A 6,222-nucleotide genomic window follows, 5' to 3' on the forward strand; every position below is an offset into this window, starting at 1 on the left:
TAATTGTACGTGGGTTCTTTGGGAGATCCGCTATGAACAGAGTGTATAAAATGGGTCCTAATACGCTTCCTTGTGGCACGCCAGATTTAATCGGATGTATCTCACTTAATGCCTCGTTGTGTTTAACAAGGAAGTGCCTGTCTTCAAGGTATGATTTAAGGATGCAGTAAATATTGATTGGTAGAGTTTTCTTAATTTTGTATAACAGTCCTGCGTGCCATACTTTGTCAAACGCCTGGGTGATATCTAGGAACACTGCTGAGCAGTATTTTTTTTCTTCCAAACTTTGGTTTATTTCCCGAACTAAACGGTGTACCTGTTCGATTGTGGCATGTTTACCCCTGAATCCAAATTGATGTTGAGGTATTAGTTGTTTTTCTGTCATGTAATTGTTGATTCTTTTGGCTAGGAGTTTCTCCATAACTTTTGACATCTGTGGTAGTAAGTTGATCGGTCTCTCTATATGAGGTTACTTCTTCTGGGGTTTTACCTGGCTTCGGGATTAAGATAACTTGTGCGATCTTCCATTGCGCTGGGAAATAGTTCAGTCGGAGTACAGCATTAAACAGGACGGTTAAGTACCTAATGCATTTATCAGGAAGTTCCTTGAAGATTTTGCCCGTAATTAGGTCTATTCTTGGGGCTTCCTTTATGCTGATTTCTTTGTTTATGGTTTGTTTGACTTCAGTTATTTTGAATGGCTTATGTGGAGTTACTGTCTGCTGCTCTGCTTGCAAGTATTCATGTATTTCCTTCTCTTCTTCGTCTGTTATTTTCTGTGGGAAGGGTTTGAACACTTCCTTTAGGTGGTTTGCGAATGCTTCCGCCTTTTCTGGATTGCTGCGTGCCCAGATTCCATTAGCTGTTTTTATAGGAGAAATGGTGGTCTGAGGATTTTTCATTCTTTTTGTAGTCCTCCATAGGGAGTAATTTGTTTCCTTGGTAGGTGTTAATTTTTGGAGGTATTCTTCAATGGCTTTTTCTTTTTCCATTTTTATTAGCATTTTTAGTTCCCTAGTGACTCTATTGAATTTAGTTTTTTCTTTAGGGTTTCTAGTTTGTTGCCATTGTTTTCTTGTTTTCTGTTTTTTGAGTATGAGTGCCCTAATACTGTTAGAAATCTGGTTTGGAGTTTCATTGTTTGTATGTTTTGGTGTTGCTTCCCATGCTGCTTCTTGTATGTCGGTGATGAATTTCTCAATAGCGAGTTCGAGTTGTTCAGTTGTTTTTAAGGGTACGTTGCATGTGACTTTCGTTTGGAGAAATGTTTTGTATATGTCCCAGTCTGTTTTGTTATTATGTAGAGAGGGAGGATAACTGGGGGTTGTATGATTCTTGAGCTTATTTCAACTGTTAATGGCGTGTGATCGGATGAGAGGTCTAGGCTGCTTTTGATGCTCATATAGTGGCTGGCTATTCCTTTCACAACACACAAGTCGATCAGGTCAGGTGTTTTCCTTGGATCTGTGGGCCAGTAGGTAGGTTCGCCCGTTGATAGTGTATGGAAGTTATTGTCTTGTAGCGCAAGGTATAGCTGTTTTCCTCTGGGGGTGGGAGTCTGTGATCTTGAACCCCACCATGGATGTTTGGCATTATAGTCACACCTCCAGAAAGAAATCGAGAGCCTAATGTTTTGAAGTATTCGGTAAATTGTTCTTTTTTGATATTATATTTTGGTGGGCAGTATACTGCTGAGAGGGTTAGATTTCCATGCCAGTCTTCTATAGCTATATTGGTTGCTTGGATATGGTCTTCGCAGGTTTTGTGGATTTCGTGGTGTTTAATTTTATTTTTAATTATTACTGCAGTTCCACACCATGTGCTCCTCTATCAGGGTGTTGGGTATCGTATATTGTATATCTCGGAATTTTTAAGTAGCTTTTTTTGGTATAATGTGTTTCTCATATCAGCATGATGTCTATATCGTTGTTTATTAAGAACGTGCCGAGTTCCTGGCTTTTCCCCACCAGTCCATTTGCGTTCCAGATGCCGATTTTATATAAGTGGTTAGCCATCAATTAATTTTGGATATTACTGTGGTTAATAGGTTTATCATGGTGTTCATGCTGGAGAGTAACTGCATCATCATGCTTTCCAATTTTTGAGTGGCGGGATGAGTCGATTGGTTTGCTGGGGTGTTGTATTGTTGCTCTGTTTGTATTTGTGGGTGTGCAGTAGTTGTAGCTTGTGTGTATGTTCTGTCTTGCTGTACGTAACTTGTTTTCGGGGCTGTTTTTACGCTAGCTTCTGGATTCAGAGTGCGTTCCCTAAGTTTTGGGAACATTTTCTGGATTAGCTGCTTCCTTATTACACAGCCTTTGTAGCTAGCAGGGTGGTTCCCTCCACAGTTGTAGCACTTTTCTTGTTGAGTTTTCTCTTTCCATCTTGTGCAATAATTTTTGGTCTGGCCGTGTAATTGGCATCTTGTGCATTGCGGAATATCCCTTTTCTTGTAAGGCTGTTCTATATTGACTATTGTTTGTAGTATGTGTTTTGTATATTTGCGATTCTCTCTACTTTGTGACCCATCGCTTCTACTTCAGCTTGAATTTCTTCCTTGCTTGTTGATGGGTGAAGCCCTCTTATAACTATCTTGAAGTTCTTATGTTGCTTTTGTTGGTAGGTGTAAAATTGTGTTTCTCTTGCTTCTAGTTCTTTTGCTATTATGGTATAAGCTTCAGGGGTGCTAGGTTGTACTTTAATTTCCTTATTAGTGAGTGTTTTCATGGTGAATTTGTCCTTTGCTATTTTATTTAGCAGTTCTCTAAGTGGAGCTACGTATTCTACTCCGCTAATAAATATTGGGGGAGATTTTTGCTGTTTATTTTGTATAGTACCTGCCCCTTCGTTGTCCCTGGCAGTTGTGATGGCGTTTGTGTTGTTGCTATCTTCTGCTAGTAGCTGGTATCTATTTATGGTTTCGGGAACTCTACTTAGCCAGTAGTTAGGTTTTTGTTGTTTCGAATTGTTTTTACTTGGGCTTGTATTATGCCATGGGCGTTTCTTGTTATGGAATATATTCCAATCGCTTTGCTGCGTAGCGGTATTATTTGACTTTAGTGGATGTGTATGTGTGTGTTTGTCACTGGTGTTCAGTTGGCCCTGCAGCGACATTGATGGTTGTAGTACTGTGTACTCCATGTCGGCTTGATCATATTGTAGCATTCCTGTAGTAGTATGATGTGGTTGTAGTGTGTTCTGTTGGTGTTGGTGGTATGTTGGCTCCGGTTGTTGAAGTCCGTAATTTGGTTGGTAGCTGAGGTTTGTATTTGGCATTTTTTTTTCTTTTTACTTTCGCTACCGTAGGTTAGTGCATGATTTCGGACGACCAATCGCAGTTGTTAGCGCTCGAGCGATTCAGCCAATCAGTACACGTCTCGCGTCGCTCCACCGACCAATGGTGGGACGCCACTATGACTCTCTTGGCAATGTCACTCGCAAGGTTAGGTTTCCGCACAATTTTTTTCACACTGTTTTCAAACACTCACTGGTTGAAAAATCTGAAATTTATACCCTAGAATGATCTCTTTGTTACACGCTACGCGTTGATGTATAGCACACGTGAATCAGACACTGATTTGAACATAATCTGTACCGAGGCTCTTACACATCCTCAACACGTTCATGCCCCCGTAGGCGTTTTTTGTTTCTTTCCAAATTTAGATGGAAGGTTCGAAAAAGCAGACATGTAAAAGTCGTTGAAGGGGTCGTAAAACGAGATATTATCGAAGGGTCCGTGCATTGAAAAAGGAATTCTGCGTTAAATTTGAACAACGGTTACGTGACATCGGAAGGGAACTGGCTGAAGAGTCTCTGAAGCCTAATCTGCGCGCGCGCGATCCCGGACTCTCCCCCGTCTGTAAAGATTTACGACCCAGTGTCGGCTAAAGAACGGGCCAACGACGACGATATCGAGATACTGTTTGAAAATGAAAATCAACACGACCCTGATTGGGATCCCGAATATTTTAATATAAATTTACTAAACATTTAATAACTTCGACAATTAAAGTTAATTTTGTTTTTGTTTTAATAAACCAGTACAATAGAGTCTTGGATGGGTGGTAAAACCATTTATTTCTTGATTCCCTTCAATGTCCCGAACCGCAACCGGTGTAAGCAGGCAGGTTCGAAACTGCAAACACACAATCCATTCATTCATTTATTCAATTCAACGATCGTAACAATATACAGTTACTCACAAAATTGATCATACACCTTCTAAAATGCAATAACGTTTTTAAAACTGGATTTGAACTGTTTTCAGATGATAGCGGAATTAGTCTACCAGACGATGATCAAAATGCTTTTTTTAAATTTTGCTATTACATGGAATGACAACAAAAGTAAAAAAATTCTTGTTTTTAACTCTTTTATCCGAGCCTATAACAAAAATTTAGAAAATGCATCTCGTAGATCTCAATAACTTATATGCGTGCTGAAAATTTTATCGAAATCGGTTAACCCAGAGACGCGCTACAAGCGTTGAAAGATTTAATAAAAAAACTGCAGTTTCTGGTCAAAATCGTGACAAAACTGCGATTTTTGCCAGTTTTAATTGGTTATAACTCCTAACAACGTCAACCGATATCAATAAAATTTTCAGAACGCATATAAGTTATCGAGATCTATGAGAGGCATTTTTAAAATTTTTTCTTATAGGCTCAGATAAAAAAGTTAAAAAACGAGAGTTTTTTTATTTTTATTGTTATATTCCAAGTTTTTAAATTTAGAAAAAGCATTTTGGTCATCGTTTGGTAGACTCGTTCCACTATCATCTACAAAAAGTTCAAGTCGCTTAATCCAGTTTTTAAAAAGTTATTGCGTTTTAAAAGGTGTATGATCAATTTTGTGAGTAACTGTACATCGTATTAAACCTTAAAATTGATATCGACTGTCGTGAACTATGCATATGTGAATACCCTTTAAAACGGAAAAGCCTTGTGTGTGTGATAGAAGGGCTAGTTTCTTAAATAATGTCTCTTAAAATTTTTGCAAATATTACAATTGGACGGAATAACAATAGCAACCGAGACCTTCTAACATCCCAAAAATATATATTCCAGATATTTGTCTAAAAGCGTTCACAGGTATTTGTCTACGGTTGTATTTAATTACCCAACATATGTTTACGCACGTTCAGGATATTATGTTCAAAGTCATACTTCACTATTCTTGTCACAAAGCTTTGTACCCTATAGAGTGAAACACAAAATCTTACTTTCATGACGTGCTGTGAAAGTTTGTGCTTTGTCTTGTTTAGAAAAAATAATAAATTACGCTGTAGTTTAGAAAAACTAATTAGCTGAAGAACGTACGTGACACTCAAAACTTACAACACCATTCAAGAACTTCGTGAAAACGACTAATCTCATCACCGTAGGATCGTTACGTACGGTATGCATTCGACGCCCCACTCATCTTACTCCACTTCTCAACTTTAAGCGTATCTACTTTGTGATTGGCTCGTGTTTCGTTACGTAGAATTCATTACAAGTGCAACCGTCTCTGCCATTACCATTTCTACGTCGCACTTGTCGTTACTCACATATATGAAAGTTAAGCTTTTTAGTGCGAATCGAGTATTCTATATACAGTAATGTCTCTCCAACTGACATAATTTCGTTATGTCATTACTGACGTGGTGATATTGCTACGGTTCTGTAATTTATCGATTTTCTCGCTATGCTGATACTAAGGTTCGACGCAGTCGGTGAACACGTGTGCTGCGACAGGCGCCGCAGTCCCTTTGACTCGAATTTCCGGAAGACAATGCAGAATACAATGACATAACTTTTTTAATTTTAAGATTTTAAAACTGATTTTTTTAAATATATTGCTGATCATTTTCTGATTAGGAAATAAGACCAAACATGATATAGTTTAGACCAATATTTCTGATTGAAATAAAATTAAACACGAATTAATTTCGATTACATTTATTTATTTAATACTTAATGTGTATATGTGATTATATAAGTAAAATACATTGTTATACATATTAATAATAACTGTACATTAACAAGCTCCATTGACATTGTGCATAATTAGATAAGTGCAAAATTATATTCTACATTAAATTGTTTTGTTGCGTATCGTCCTTGGAATTATCTAGTATCGTGGCCTACGGGCAAGCATTGTGTCGACGGACCGTGGATGGCTATGTGCGACTCTTTACCTGATTTTTGACCTGTTTTCTATAGGCTATTATCTCACGTTTTC

Source organism: Megalopta genalis, chromosome 1, assembly GCF_051020955.1.
Source record: "Megalopta genalis isolate 19385.01 chromosome 1, iyMegGena1_principal, whole genome shotgun sequence".
In the NCBI taxonomy this organism is placed as follows: domain Eukaryota; kingdom Metazoa; phylum Arthropoda; class Insecta; order Hymenoptera; family Halictidae; genus Megalopta; species Megalopta genalis.